The sequence below is a fragment of the Sturnira hondurensis genome, unplaced genomic scaffold (genome assembly GCF_014824575.4).
Source record: "Sturnira hondurensis isolate 20B ecotype Veracruz unplaced genomic scaffold, ASM1482457v3 Scaffold0018337, whole genome shotgun sequence".
Classification (NCBI taxonomy): domain Eukaryota; kingdom Metazoa; phylum Chordata; class Mammalia; order Chiroptera; family Phyllostomidae; genus Sturnira; species Sturnira hondurensis.
The window spans coordinates 741,533-757,654 of NW_028090968.1; the positions used below are offsets into that span (position 1 = coordinate 741,533).

Sequence of the window (16,122 nt, forward strand, 5' to 3'; positions counted from 1 at the left end):
TGCAGTCCTCTAGCCACCAGACCAAACCCATGGCAGCACCTAAATGAGAGACATGGACCTGGTTTCAGACACTATCACTTCAGATTAGTGATTTTTAGTAAGTCATTTGTTCACATCCTATTTCAAACCATTCCTCCTACTTCCTACAAACTACAAAAAATGCAGAATTCTTTCATTCTAAAGATTTGTACACAGAAAAATTATATTTTTTAAAGGAAAGAGATTTTCTGAGTCTGTATAAAGTATAGCTAGTTGAAGGTAAATTTATGTGAACTGTAAAAGGGGTTTATTCTCCCTGTATACACATTTTCCAGTTCTAAAAGATAAGGTCTCCTTCCCTCAGAAAAAGGCAAAACAAAGAAAGAGGGCTTGACTTTCATTCTGGCAATTTAAAAATTAACATCTTGCTGATTTCAGGAAACCATAGATATCCTGAATATCATAAGTAAAACTGTCTTTTTTTTTAAAAAAAATCATAACTTTAATATAGCTTTTCCAAACAATTGAAAAGCTGGCAATGTGTCTGTTACAGTAGTTTTGGGGACTGGAGGACTGACAGGTAAATAGAAGGGTTGTTTTTGTTAGAAAACAACCTCTTAATAGAAGGGTGAGTGGATATTAGGTAGCCTGGGGTATATATTTGTGTCTAAATATGACCAATGAGCCAAGACACCCAAAGCTACTCTTAGCTCCAGGAATGAGTATCATCCATTTCTATCAGCATCACACTCTCCCAAACTCTCTGGGTGTTGGCATCTCAGAACCCAAGCAGTTCCAAATTCCCTGGTAGATCAGCTTCCCATCCATGTTCTACTCAGTCTTATGGAATGAATCCTGAAGATCTCGGATGCTAGAAGTTGCTAGCAGGGAGATAGGTCTTAACTGGGCCGCTTTCTCAATGTAGTCTTCAAGAGATGGATGAAATTTTGGCAGTGCTGATGGCTTTGATGTGAAACTCTGTACTTGCTCCTCATGGGTGGTCTCAGGAAGCCTGTTGCTCTTAGGTTTGTTGGTGAGAGCGCTGATGAGCTTGCAGTTTCTCTCTTAGCTTGGATACCTCAGCATCTGAACTATCTTCTTTCTTTATGTTTTAGGTTTTAACTATATCTGATCTGCTGGTCTTCTGATGCAAAAACTCTACTTTCAGACTGGCAGCTCTATCACCTATCATGCTGGACCATTTGCTTGTTTACTACCTTGCTCATAGCAACCAGATCTCTTCCTACCACATAAGTAAGATTATTGACTGTCTCATTTATCCATACAAGTTTAAGATCATTCTGTCTCTGGTACCCCCCTAGGGCACTGTTCACTTCCTCTTAAGAGTTTTAAAGGTTCAGGATATCCTGCTTCAATTTTGCACTGTAGATTTTGGTGTCAAGTTCTGTTGGAGCTGAAGGTGATGGAATAATCACCTCTGGTCTCTTTCAGAGAGTGCTGATTCATATCACCCTGTAGTAATTCCATGACTTTCTTGTGTTTGTCCCATAGTTTGCTGTATTGCCTCCACAGCAAGATGGACACTGTTTAAAGTATTGCCAATGGAAGCTACGTTCTTCTGAAGTCTCTCTACAGTGGCAGACAGGCTAATTAAGTCTGCCACTGACTTCACATTGGCTTTGAGGTGTCTTGCTGCAGAATTCAACAAAGAAATGTGCTTATTCATTTCTGTGATGTTTATTCAGACTTTGTTCAAGCCCAGCTCTCCAGATTCAATCTTCTCAAGTTGTTTTTGTTTGCTAAGTAGTTCTCTTCATCAAGTTTGAGAATTTCTGAAAACGAACTTTTCTGATTAGATTCCATATTCTAAGTTTTTCCTTGAGGGCATCCAGATTGTCCTTCAGAGCCACTTGCACCCATACCAAGCCAGCCCAGGCCAGGACATAGGTGGCGAGGATGACAAAAGCACAGAGGGGATACGAGATCTTGCAGTACCGTAAATAGTCTCTCTTGACAAAATGAGAGTGATTTCCAACTACACCAAGTTCCTCTTCCTCCTTGAAGCTGGATTTGGAGTCTGAGTCAGGAGGCTCAGTGAAAAGCAAGCGGTGGTGGCCTGAGCATTGCTTGGGCTTCCTTCTCCAGCTGTCTCCTGACAAGCCAGTCAAGGCATTGAGCTCTTTCACTTTTTCATCTTCTTGGGTGGGGTGAGTAGAGTACCCACTCCTTAGCTATCAAGTTCATACTGGATGCGTCAATTCTCTTGCTACCTTGGAGTGGCCTTCCAGGGTGGCAGATCCTGGGCCAGAGCTCCCTGGTCACTCCCACCCAGAATGGGACTGACCAGATCTGCTGGGAGCTGGAGACTGGAGCCCAGAGGCAACTGGAACTCAGAAGGTTGGGGAGAAGTCACATAGATATGGCCAGGGAGCTGGTGATCCAAATGAATGTGGTTCTGGGCATGAGGTGTCAGTTAAGAGGATGTTAAGGGGACAACTTTTGTCTCCCAAAGGGCATAAAAGTCAAGTCAAGAATGATTTATTGTCAGCCCTGATAAGCAGATAATACTTGTAAGGCACTCCAGGAGCTGGGGAAGGACACATTGGTGGCTGTTTTTCACTTCTGAGATAGGATTTCCAATGGAGAGGGAAAAGAAATTTGTTCTTGAATAGAAGGAGAATGAAACACCAGGAACATGCCAGTCCCTCCTTAGCTGAAGAAGTGGCACTGGAGGGGGTCTCCCAGTTGCTACAACCCATGCACAGCCTGGGCACCAAGAAAATGCCCGTGTCAAGGGTACTCCCTATCCTCTGGCCTTCATCCTGAGTATGAAGGAAGCCCAAGACAGAGAAGGACCCAGATCCCAGCTCAGTTCAGAGGGCTTGGCCTGAGAGGAGCTTGTCCAGTGCCTGGGGAGACCCCAGCCCAGCTGTCTGAACCTGGGGAGCACTGTGCAGAGTGGAGTAACAGCAGCTCAGCCCACCCAAAGAGCTCCTTCCCAGACTCTGAGGTTTTTAGGCATGGGGGACTCCAGGCAACTCACATGGCCCTCCTCCATGAGGGCCGGGACTGCCCTCTCACCCAGCTGCGGCTGCTCCCCACACGCTGGTGGCAGCAGAAGCAGCAGCGGGCTGCAGCCCCTAGCCATCACTGAACAATATCTCCTTTAAAATAAACTGCTTATTGTAGAACAGTTTTAGATTTATGGAAATACAGCAAAGATGGCACACAGAGCTCCCACACACCCCAAAGTCCCCTGTTACTGTATTAACATTGTCTATTGGTAAAATACATTTAGCATAATTAATGAACAAATATTGATCACTAAAGCTCCAGTTCATTCAGGTTACCTTAGTTTTTACCTACTGTCCTTTTTCTGTTCCCAAATCTCATCCTGATACCACATTAAATTCAATCATCATGTTTCCTTAGGTTCCTCTGGGCTGTGAGCTCCTCAGACTGTCCTTGTGTTTTGATGCCTTTAATGGTTTTGAGCAGTACTGGCCAGGTATTTTGAGGAATGGCCCTCAATTGAAATTTGTCTTATACTTTTCTCATGACTAAACTCAGATTATGGGTTTGAGGGAAGAAAATCACAAAGAGAAAGTGACATTCTTGTCTTAACATGTCAAGGATATGGACTGTGACGACTTATCACTATTGATGTCAACCTGAATCACCTGCCTCAGGGAGTGTTTATCAAGTCTCTCCACTAAAGTTACACTATTTTCACAACACACTCCTTCAAAAAAGGTAACTATATACAACCCACACTTAAGGAATGGGGAGTTATGCTCCACCTCCTTGAGTATAGAATAGCTACATAAATTATTTAAAATTCCTCATGGGTGATTTGTTTCTTCATCCCCATTTAATTATTTATTTATTCATTCATATCACTATGGGCATATCACTATGAATAATTTATTTTATACTTTGGGTTATAATCCAATACTAATTATTTTATTTTGTTGCTTAAATTATTTCACGTTTGGCAACTGTAAGCTCTTTCAGTTGGCTCTTATGTCTCCTTGACATACATATATCTTTTTTTTGAGAACTTCCTTGCCTTTATGTCCTGAAAGATGGTCCAGACTCACCTTGCATATTTCCTATCTGGGAAATCAAGACAACCTGATGGGGGACCATGAGAAGAAGAGGGCATTAGGTTTCCATCAGGTTCCCTCTGGACTCAGAGTTCCTGGACACATTCCAGATTATCCAGTTGTCTCAGAACCGGACAAATGAGAGAAAATAGGCAGGAGATGTTCTTTCAGGACCAACTGCAGTAGTAAGAGAATAGACCTTCAGAAATTATAACAGAGCTCTGGTTTTTAGCTCTGTTTTCCTTTCTATCCTTTCCAACCTTTTATGCCCAGCATCTCTTTAAGAGAAAACCTGAAAATTATAGCTTGAAACACCATGGGGATTTTTCTCTGGCCACAGGCAAGACAAAAAAAAAAAGTCAAATGCACCTCAAAATTATCCTGAATTTGTCAAAGGAGAACATAACAGGCTCGGCTCTCACCAGAAAAGGTTTATGTAGAAAAAGAATTAAATCCATCTTATTGAATCTCAGTGGCAGAGGGACCAGGAGGGATTTGCAACGAAGGAAAAAATGTACATGTATTATAGAAATACCTTTGACAAATGAAGCATTTGTTTTACCCAAGGGTTTATACATCTAAGCATGCAAAAAAACTATTTTTATTTTTACCACCTAATATGGGATTATTTTAAAACTGGGATTGTTAAACAAATACTTATTTAATGTTCACTTTTGATCCGTTTTTATGCAGGCTCTGGGGGCCGGAAACACATTTCAAGTCTCAGGTTGTGCTCCAAGGAAATGATAATCTAGGAGACGAGGCAAACCAGAAATGAGGCAGGTGACATGGAGGATGTTAAAATCAGCGTGGTTAGTGTTCCGATACAACAAAACACAGAGTTCTGTGAAAGCACAAAGGAGAGGGTACCAAACCCACTTTTAGACGATATTCTTATCCACATTTTAAAAAAAGACTATCCAAGGCAGTAAGAAGAAGAGGAGGACCATTCTAATTTAGAGTAGTGTCATGTGCATGTTCAAGAAACTACAATTTGGGGGGCTCAGTTCTGAAGCAGGACATGGCGCATGTGGCTAAACTCACCGTTGATGGCTCAGGCATCTCCATTATAAATCCAAAAGGTTGTTTTAAGCTCACAGTAGCCATTTTATAGGAAGTCAATTTTATCCAATCATGTAACAGCGATGGTTTCCCCTTCACTCAATAGCTCCAGATTGGTGTGCTGTGTTAGTCTCTTCCCTGTGTCCTCTTCCCCCTAATTCCATTTATTTAAGTTTTCTTTTTCTCTTCCATCATAGTTTGTTTTACCAGCTATCTGATGAGCAGAAGCCAGTCTTCTTGGACTTCATTGCTTCAAGTCCTAATGTGTTATGCGATTAAAAACAAGACACCCAAGTGTGTCAGAATAAATTGTGAAGTAGCAATTAGCCTGTGTAAACATACTATTTTCTTTGCCAAATGCTCTCCCTTTTTTCCTACATTTTCCCCAAGCTAACTCTGAATCACATTGCCAGTGTCAGCCTAACATCATGCTTCTAAGGGACCTCCTAACCCCATCCTACCCTAAATACTCCTGTAGTTCTCTGCATTATCTTGCCAGGGCTGCCAAACAATAGCACAGACTGGGGGGCTTTAGCAACATTTATTTTCTCACAGTTCTGGAGGCTGGAAGACCAAGGTATTGGTAGAGTTGGCTCCTTATGCGAATAATGAAGGGGAATCTGTTCCTTGCTTCTTGTCTAACTTCTGGTGGTTTGCTGGCAATCTTTGGTGTTCCTTGGCTTATAGATGCATCACCCCAATCTCTGCCTTTATCTTCACATTGTGCTCTTCCTGTGTGCAAGTGTGTCTAAATTTCCCCTTTTAGTAAGGACATCAGTTATATTGGATTAGGAGCCCAATTTACTCCGGTATGACCTCATCTTAACTAATTATAATAGTACCCCCTTAACTATAGAGATATATTCTAAGCCCCCAGTGGATGCCTGGAACTGCAGATAATACCAAACTCTACATATACTATGGTTTTTCTACACATGCAGACCTATAATAAGGTTTAATTTATAAATTAGGCACAGTGAGAGATTAATAACAATAACTACTAATAAAATAGAATTATTGTAACAATATTCTATAATAAAAGTCATGTAAATGTGGTCTCTCTGTTTCTCTCTCCAAGTATGTAACTGTACTGTACTCACTTTTTCACTTGAAGGAAGCACTTTCTGGCTTCCCTTTGACACATCCAAATCGCCAGCATCCCTACTCTTGCATTTGAGGTCATTATTGAGTGAAATGAAGGTGACTTGAACACAGCACTGCGATACCATAACAGATTTGATAACCAGGATGGCTATTCAGTGACTAAATAAATTGGGGAGCAGTTTCACATCTGGGGCGAGACAGGATTCACATCTGGGGCGAGACAGTGCAAGATTGGCCACACTCACAGAAGAGCCACAATTTAAAACTCATGAATTGTTTATTTCTGGAATTTTCCTTTTATTATTTTCAGACCACAGTTGGCCATGGAAAACTGAGACCACAGAAAGCAAACACACGGATAAGGTGGGGCTACTGTACCTGTAAATCTTCAACTACCTGTTCCCAAGTAAGGCCACATTCTGAGGTACAGGGGGCTAGGACTTCAACATACCAATTTGAGGGGGACACAATTCAACCTGTAACACTCCTTAACTTCCCTTCTTCGTCCACAGGAATACTTTAGTTTATTTTCGATGCCTGTTTTCCCACACCTCTGACGTTGGAATTTGTTTATCTGGGCCATTCCTCCATTTCAGTGCCTAGCCTAACTCCTTGTCTGAAACTGAATTCTAATGCAGGATAGGATAAAAAAAAAATAACACTTTTTCAGGCACCTATGATGTGACAGGCAGTCACATAGCAAAATACATTGAATTACTGGCTTACGAACAGCCATTGTAGTAGCTCTGAAATTCATTTTTTTCTTTTTTGAAACTACATGCAATGTTTATGGACCATTTGATGCCTGGGACAGTGAAAAATAACAACAGAAAGCAAAGTAATCGAACAAATGAGAAAACTGTGCTTCTCCTAACTGTAAGGGTGCTACACTGCCCAGGTGTGTATCCTTCAAATGAGAACTCAACACACATGCTCATGGGTGGAAGATGAAATATGTCCTACACCAAGTCTCTAGTAAAGATGAGTTTCCACAGGATTTGGAGGACCCTACAGACAGTCCCACGTCAGGGGCTGTTTGAAGAATTTTTCACTACACACAAAAAGGCCTTTTGCTCATGCTTTTGTTGAAACTTCACACAGCCAGTGCATGGAGCCATCTTACTCTTTGATTGCCCTATCACCTCTCCATTTTGTCTATTAAAGGACCCACTCAATTGGGCGGCAAATCTCCCTCACTTAGCTTTGAAATTCCACTTTTAAGGGCCTGTCACAAGATGTATAAGGGAATGGTTATGAGATTTATAGCAATGGACACTACTATCTCTCTTTCCCTTTTCCAGACCTTCTGAAGTTCCACAAATAGCTTCCTTTGTCACTCAAGATGCCAATCCTTCTTCTTAAGAACCATCTGGGAATAAAGTGAGGTTATTGAGATAGAATGGAATTTGTGCTCAAATTCCTACTCCAACAATCTATCAGCTATGAGATGTCAGGCAAATTAACAGACCTCTGGCACTTCTATTCTATTGCATGTATAATGGGAAAATAGGAAACTAAGTATCATTGTATACAACACACATGCAAACAAAAGAATTAAAAACAGAATTTTGAAGAGACATTTGCATACTTATGTATATCTAAGATGTAGAAGCAACCCAAGTGTATGCTGATGGATGAATAGATATACAAAATGTGGGATATGCATACAATAGAATGTTATTCAGCGTTAAAAATGAAAGAAATTCTGACACATGCTCAAATGAAACTTAAGGACATTATTCTAAGTGAAATAAGCCAGTTACAAAAACTCTCATATTGGATGATTCTATTCATATGAGGTACATAGAGTAGTCAAATTCATAGAAAAAGAACGTAGAATGATAGTTGCCAGGGGCTGGGGGGAAAAAAGAGGGAGTTCGTGTTTAATAGGTAGAGAGTTTCAGTTTTGCAAGATGAAAGCGTTGTGGAAATTGGTTGCATAACAATGTGAAAATACTTAATGTTACCGAACTATACATTTAGATGGTAATTTTATGTTATGTATTCTTTACCAAAATTTGAGGAAAAACCACACATGTCAAGTGCTTTACACACATGCCCTTCATTATACCAAATCCCATTCCATAAACTAGGCATTATTGTGCTCATTTTGTAGACAAGGAAGCTGAGACAAAGGGAGGCTTTGAACTGCTTATTTAAGGTCACAAGAAGCAGAGACCATTTCTAACGCCAGTGCTTTTTTCCCCATACTGTCCGATTACCTATGACAGAATTTAAGACAGGATAGGATAACACAAGACACGTCCTGGAAACACTGACCTTAGCAGTGGATAAGTGTCTATAATGTTAAATGCTTTTTCCCATAACTTTACTATTGTTAAAAATAAGCCCAATAAAAACAACTTAACCATTTATTTCTCTAGGAACTCTCAGACTGTTGAATAAACCAAATCCTTTCTAACTACAGATTCAGCAAATTGATTCACTGAATAACCCACTTACCAAATAATCCACACGGGCCAATCCTACACCAGGTATCTTTCTGGAGACCAGGGGAAAAGAGATGAATAAAACCTACCCTTGCCTTTGAGAAGCTCACAGTCCAATGGGGGCAGCAGACAAGAAGACAACTTCTCTATAACACATGTGATACTAGAACAGGTGCAAAGATCAGAGGCAACCTCACTTTCAAGACAGGGCACACCTTAGAGTAATCTTCCCTATCCAAAATTCCTAAAGACGATCACCAAAATATTTTTAAAAGCAAAATGAAACCACAATGAAATGTCCTTATGTATCTATAAGAATAACAAAAACAAAATAAAAACTCTGACAAATGTTAAGTCCTGGTGAGGATGTAGAGCAACTAAAATTCTCAGTCGCTGTGGGTTGGAATGAAAATGGTACACTCTTTTTCGAAAACCAGCTTAGCAGTTTTTAAAAAAGTTAAACACATACTTCCAATAAGGTCCAACAATCCTACTCCTAGATATTTAACCAAGGGAAATTAAAATTTACACTCCTACAAAAACATGTATGATATTTAAAGTGGATTTATTTACAACAACCAAAAATGGAGAGCAAACTAAATGTCCTTCAGTTGCTGAACTGATAAAAAACAACCTGCGGAATATCCTCACAATGGAATACACTCAGAAAAAAAAAGGATGGGCTATTAATATAGTCATTATGCTAAGTGAAAGGAGGCAGATGCAAAATGCTAGATACTATATGATTCCATTCATGTGACATTCTGGGAAAAACAAACTTACAGAGAGAGAAGGCAGATCTGTGCCTGCTAGGTGTTTGGATGAGGAGGGTTAATTACAAAGGGGCAGCCTTTGTAGAAAATTTGGGGGTGAGCTGGGGGGTTGAAACCACTATGTGTCTTGACTGTGGTGGTAGTCACATGACTCCATGCACTTGTCCAAACTCACATAACTGTTTAGCAAAAAGAATGAATTTTACTGAATATAAATTTAAAGTAATTTTTTTAAAGTTTTAAAAATAGGTGAAGACATCACCCTGCTTATAAACAATGAGTACTGTGGGCAGACCTGAAATTGTAAAGAATCTCTGAAACATGGTGTAAAAATGGGATTGGATTTGAACCAGAGAGGAGAGCTGCAGAAGTTGGATTCAAACATCCCAGAGGCGGTGCACCAGGGAAATGGGAAGGGGTGACGTTATCTGTGTTATTCGTTTTGTGCAGCCATGGAAGTAGCTCTCGGTAAACAGATCCCAAGCCATCCTTCCTTTCCCCAAACGCTCTATCTCTTCAGATTTCTGTGACCTGGACAAGGGTAGAGTCATGTAGAATTCAACATGGCAATTATCTTTTAACAGAGCTGTGGGTAGTAAATTTATCTTAAAAGTTAGAAAGGAAGGAAACACCCATAATATATCATATACTTCTTTCTGGGAGCCAAGAGTTAAAACTGTAAAAGTATTTTTAAAAAGTCTACATTCAGTCAACAAACTTTCAGGGACACTGTAGATATCTAGACCCACTGTAATAGCCCCTCAGAGCTGTAAGTCAAAGGTTCCTGGCAATCTAAGTTAACAAACTATGTTAGCCAGAGGCCATTTGCCTCACAGGCTCAGGAAAGTTTCCTAACTGTCCACTAACTCCCTCACATAACAAAGCCATCAATGTCCTTGGCCAATATCAACCTGAAGAAAGAGATGGAAACAAATATTTCATGCTCTCAACACTATATTTTAACACCCACATTCTTCTGCCAGGAAGAAGTAGCAGAGGGAGGTTTGGGCTATGACTGGTTTTCTTCACAGTAAGAGGACTCCATTTTCATCCACTGGCCTGTTTCATTCTTTAATTTTCCATTTGGGCCAAGAATTGTTGAACCTCAAAATTATTCATTCATAGAAAGGAGAGAACTTTCACTTTCCCCTGCCCCACCCTCCTTATCACAGGGCTGAGCCAGGAGGCACGCTTATTGAACAATTACTTGAGGGGAAAAAAAGGAGGAGAAATATGGGTTTGCTTGGGTGTGGGTCCTGGCTCTGCCTTTTCATAGCTGTATGACGTTGAGTAATCTTTTTAAAGAATATTTTACTGCTGTTCTGTTACAGTTGTCCCAACCCCCCCACCCCCGCCGCCGTTTGCCTTCCTCTGCCCAGTCCACCCCTCCTCCCACAGTCAGTCCTCACATTGTTTCCATGTCCATGAGTCATTCATTCATGTTCTTTGACTAGTTCCTTCCCCTTCTTTCCACCATTATCCCCTTCCTCCCTCCCCTCTGCTCACTGTCAGACTGTTCATATTTCCATGCCTCTTGTCCTAGTGTGCTTGTCTGTTTTTGTTCATTCAGTTCTTCTTATAGGTGAGATCATATGGTATTTGTCTTTCACCACCTAGTTTATTTCACTTGGCATAATATTCTCCAGTTCCACCCATGGTGTCACGAAAGGTATGTATTCCTTCTTTTTTTCTGTTGCATAGTATTCTATTGTGTAAATGTTCCAGTTTTTTGATCCACTCATACACTGATGGACACTTTGGCTGTTTCCAGCACTTGGTTATTGTAAACAACTCTGATATGAGCGTAGGGGTGTACAGGCTCTTTTGAATCAGTGCTTCAGGATTCTTAGGGTATAATCCCAGCATTGGAATCACTGGGTGAAAAGGCAGTTCCATTTACAGTTTTTTGAGGAAATTCCATACTGCTTTCCACAGTGGCTGCACCAGTCTGCATTCCCACCCACAGTGCACTAGGGTTCCCTTTCCTCCACATCTTTGCCAGCACTTGTTGTTTGTTGATTTGTTAATGATGGCCATTCTGACCAGCGTGAATTTCTAATGTCTCTGATTCTCTGTTTCCTCAGCTATAAAATAGTGGTTATCATAGTACCTCTCCTGTAATGATATTGTGGTGATAAAATAAGATAAAGCTTGTAAAGATGTTTATGCCTAGCACATGGTCAACACTTACCAGATATTAGGAAATTGTTATTGTCATGGAAATACCTGGCCACTCAAAGCCTTAAATGCCAACAAATCAGATAGAAATAAAGTTTGCTTCAATTTTCAGGCTACCTTATATTCAATACCAGGACTTTCTAGAATTATTCATATTGTTACTGAATAGGGCAACAAAGATAACCAGCTGGCCTCTGAGGAACTGAACCTGGAATTGGACCAAGCTAGCTAATGTTTTCTTTCTGAAGATGGGCAATATTGCTGGGTTCAAACATGGCTGCTCTCTAAGGCCTCATGAACCCATGGCTGGAGGCTAGCTCTTTGATTCCACAATCTGATCCCAGGTCTCTGGCATGGGCACAGGCTTGAGGGTGGGAAGTTGTCTGTGTTGCTGGGGACAGGAGGGCTCCTCCAGCACATCAGAGCTAAACGATTCTGCCAAATAGCTAAGTGGTTAAATGCTGGGGGCTGTAAATGAGGCTCATCTGTCAGCCGTGGGCGCACCATGCCCATCTGCTGTGTCAGAAGCCTGGAGTGATTGGAGGAAGCAACTCATAAAGTGTGAGGCCCTAGATGGGAGGCAGAAGCTTCCTCAGGAGATTGTAGAACTATGTACCTTGAAACCTCTCCCAATCTTTTCAAAAATTTTACAGACAGGGGAGAAAAAAGCCCCAAGACCTCCAGAGGAAGTGAGCTTGCCCATGGTCGCTCAGGAAATGTGCATCAGTGCTGGGGTGAGTGTAGAGTTAACTCTCCAGGATTCTAGATTACTTCTCTCTCCACACTGATACACCTGACCCAACTCATACCTAACCCATGTCTGAAGAAGATTCTCTGAGAACTTCAGAATTAAACATCCCAGTTTTCTTCTCTCTATTCATATTGTTCTTCAAGTCCAAGCACCTCTTTCTCTCTACAGAACCTTACAATAGACCTGACTGTCCATTTGTTCATTCATTTGTTTGTTCATTCAGTGGATATTTTTGGAGTGTCTCTGTGTGCAAGACATCATCCCAAGCACTGGAAATATTTTGCTGAAAACATGTACCAAGTTCCTACCTCTGGGAGTTCATAATTTAGTGGGCAAGATGGATATTAGGCAAAAAGAAAATCACATGAATGAATATATACTTACAAATTACATTCTTTTTTTAAGAAAAAGTATTGGGCACTAGTTGTGCCTAATTCATGTGTTGTGAGGTGTTATGAGGAGCTGGCTTCTTTTTAAGTAGTGACCCTTCCTCATTGGGTCACTACAGGGCAGCCAGAGTCCCCAAAGGGCAGCCAGAGTCTCATGGAGAGTTTGCACAACCAAAACGGATAAGGAAAGAGTCCACTTCCAGGGTTTTGATTTTCAAAACACAGCATTGATGTGGATAGAGGAGCATTTGCTCAGTTAGTTTTTTTGTTTCTGGTCCAGAAGATAAGAGGAATTCTGGGTTATTGGAGAGGGAAGAGTTAGATAAGAGAGCAACTGAGGGAGCTGTGGTGTGTATTCTCTGAGACAGGGTGTTATATGATGCCTGTGGTAGAAATGAAACGTGGATCTCCACAACTCAGACACCAAACCTGAGAGTTCGGCCCTGAATAAGAAATAGTCCTGGCTGGTGGGCTTAGCTGGAAAAAGAAGATTCAGAGAGAATCAGGTTTTCCCCAGTCAGCAAACAAGAAGTCTCCCTACCCCTGGGTCCTCAAAGATCAAAGCCAGCCAAACAGCCTATTATTGGAGTCCTGAGTCCTCCCCAGCTTTAGAGCAACCACATGGGCAAATAACGCCAAGTCAACATCATGGCTTAGTTATTGTCTCAACAAGAGATTAAAAACAGGAAGAAGAGGAGATGTGGGAGATTTAAGAGCTGCAGCCCTATAAGGCTGTTATCTGCCTTGAGTTTCGGCCCACCCTACTACCCACTCCTCCATCTGAGGTTATAATATAACAATAAGCCTGCAATTATATTTTACTTGTGAAAAAAATACTGGTGAGTCAAAAGCCAGCTCACAGATATAACTGGCACCACTAGTTACGTAAGTGGGAGGGGGCCAAGTCTTGGGCTGAATGCAGACCCACCACTGTGAGTCCTTGTTCTTGGGTCTGTCTGGCTGACCTGGGCCAGGTCTCCCAGTAGCACTTGGCCCTGGCTGGTCTAGGACCATCAGACCCAAGAGAGGTAGTGGTTAAGATCTCACCTCTGAAGGGAGACTCCAGGACTTGGACAGACCCTGGGGTCAAGACGAAGAGGCACAGCAGCAGGCATGGTGTAGACCGACGCCCAGGGACTGAAAAGGAGAATGAGCACCTTTTCAGGTGCAGGGATGGATGCCTCATGCTGCATAAGGACCAGATGGGAATATGTATCCACCAGTAGAAGCCACTCTAGAGACTGATGACCAAAGGCCACACCTGTACCCCAAATATGCCTGGACACTGTGTAAGCCCCTCTGAATCTATATGCAATCTTGGGGACAAGGGAGAAGGTAAACTAAACTGAGCAAGGAAATCTTAATTGACTGATCTGACTTTTTAACATTAGGAAAAATAAGAACCTAAAGCAGAGATTAATCTAAATTATAAATATAACTATAGGTATATATGTAAATATATATATGCATTTATTTATGTATATATACATCTATAAAAATATATATTTATTTAGATTTACATCTTAGCATAATCTTTGTTTATATAATTATATGTATATTTATATAAGTAAATACATTCATATATTATGTACTATTTACATATTCAAATATATTTTATAGTTTTATATAATTTCCTTAGTTTACATATATAAATAGATATAGGTGTATATATATATTTACATTTCAGAGAGAATGAGATTGTACTAGGTTGAATCCCAATTTTGCCATATGGCTTTAGCTCCAACCAGGTGCTCTCTCTTGCTTGGTTTTCTTATGTGACATTCTAATCAGAGTGACTCTAACCCCCACTCATCCTTTGAAGCATGTGGACACGTGGGAGAGGCCATTTTTTTAATTATCAAAATAATAAAGGTGAGGCTACGGGCATTGTGAATTGAGGCTGTGAAATGTGTGAGGTCCCACAACGGGATTCATCACACCAAAAATGCTGACAGTGCCCTTGCTGAAAAACACCAGACGTAATCCCAAGTGCCTTTCAGACTGACTGGAGAATGACTGTTAACCAGCCCTGCCTCTCTTACGGGTTCCACATAATCCTGATCTTTTGCCTGAGTATATGCCTACCTCAGAACCCTGCCACTGGGCATGTCTTACCCAAATCCCAGAACTTTCCAGCCTCCAGGGAACTCCTCTCATCCATCCTCTCAGTTATTCCTTACAGCATCTCTGGGACATAGGAAATGTCATCCTTCCACCCTTTTTAAAAGAGGGAAGGTGAAGCCCTCTGAGCAAACACTCCACACACAGGTCTGGGACTCAAGCTCAGATTAATCCATTCCAAATTCAAGTCCCTTTTGATGCCCCATGCTGAGGAACGGGACCCAGCCATAGATTTCTCATGTCTTGGTCTTGGTCTGTTACAAGTGGTCAGGAAGTGATTGGGAGATTGAAACACAATGTGGCTTTTTCCCCACAGGAGGAGTCCTCCTTTCCCTAACTCAGAGCTGCCTCCTTCTTGATATAGTACAGGAATCTGCTTGACCCCTTTGGACCTCTCTCACTTCCACAGGCTTCCTTGGCCCCATTACTGGGAGGAAATAACCTAGAGCATCATCTTTCCATAAAACCAGCTTCTTCCTTTTATGCCTCCACTTTTCTAAGAGAAGAGCACACCACTCACACCACTTGGACGAGTCCAAGTCAAAACCTCGGGCCTTGTCCTGGACTTTACCACCTCACCCCAAACGCCAGTGACAGACTGACTCCTATTTATTCACCCTTTCTCATTAACACTCTTTAAAATTCATGATCCCTATCCGTCCCCCAGTTCTGCTTTCACTTTTCATCCCCTCTAGGACCCTACACAGGAGAGAGGAAAGGCACCCACAGTGTTTCCACCCACAGGAGATGCTCAGAGCCATTACAATGATGAGGGGAAGCTTCTATGAGCAGATTGTAGGGCCAGGCTTTCAGTGGCACTGAGAAGGAGAAATGTCTGTGTTCTCAGAACCCAGCATGAGGCTGGGCCCAGAGGCTAAGTTGTTTGTTATTGGGTAAACAAACAGAAGGCTGGAAGTTGTCTTATGAGAAGGCCCTACAAGGAAAAAAAAACAAAAGTAAAAACAAGCAAAAATTGAATAATGTATTTTATAAATGGATGCAAACTAGAAGCATAGAATGATAATTGTGGAGTTGGAAAGGACTTTGGAAATCACCTAGTCCAATTTCTCACTTTTATGGTGGAGGAAAGACCTGGGAAACTGAGGCTGGGTGAGGTGATATCACCACGAGCTGGCCTATGGGCTCTGCCACAGCTCTGGCTCCGCAATCAGTGTGATGTTTCCCAGAGTATCTTTTCCCCCATTTCTTTTCCTAGTGACTATCTTCTCACTCTTCAAGACTCAATAC

The 16,122-nt window shown here is 41.4% G+C and overlaps 1 protein-coding gene and 1 pseudogene across 1 annotated transcript in view; both read right to left on the bottom strand.

Moving 5' to 3' along the window:
• Positions 1-16,122, bottom strand: part of SHISA9 (shisa family member 9) — a 298,738-nt gene that overhangs the window by 40,162 nt on the left and 242,454 nt on the right. The window lies entirely within an intron of this gene.
• Positions 669-3,088, bottom strand: LOC119002925 (EF-hand calcium-binding domain-containing protein 14-like; annotated as a pseudogene).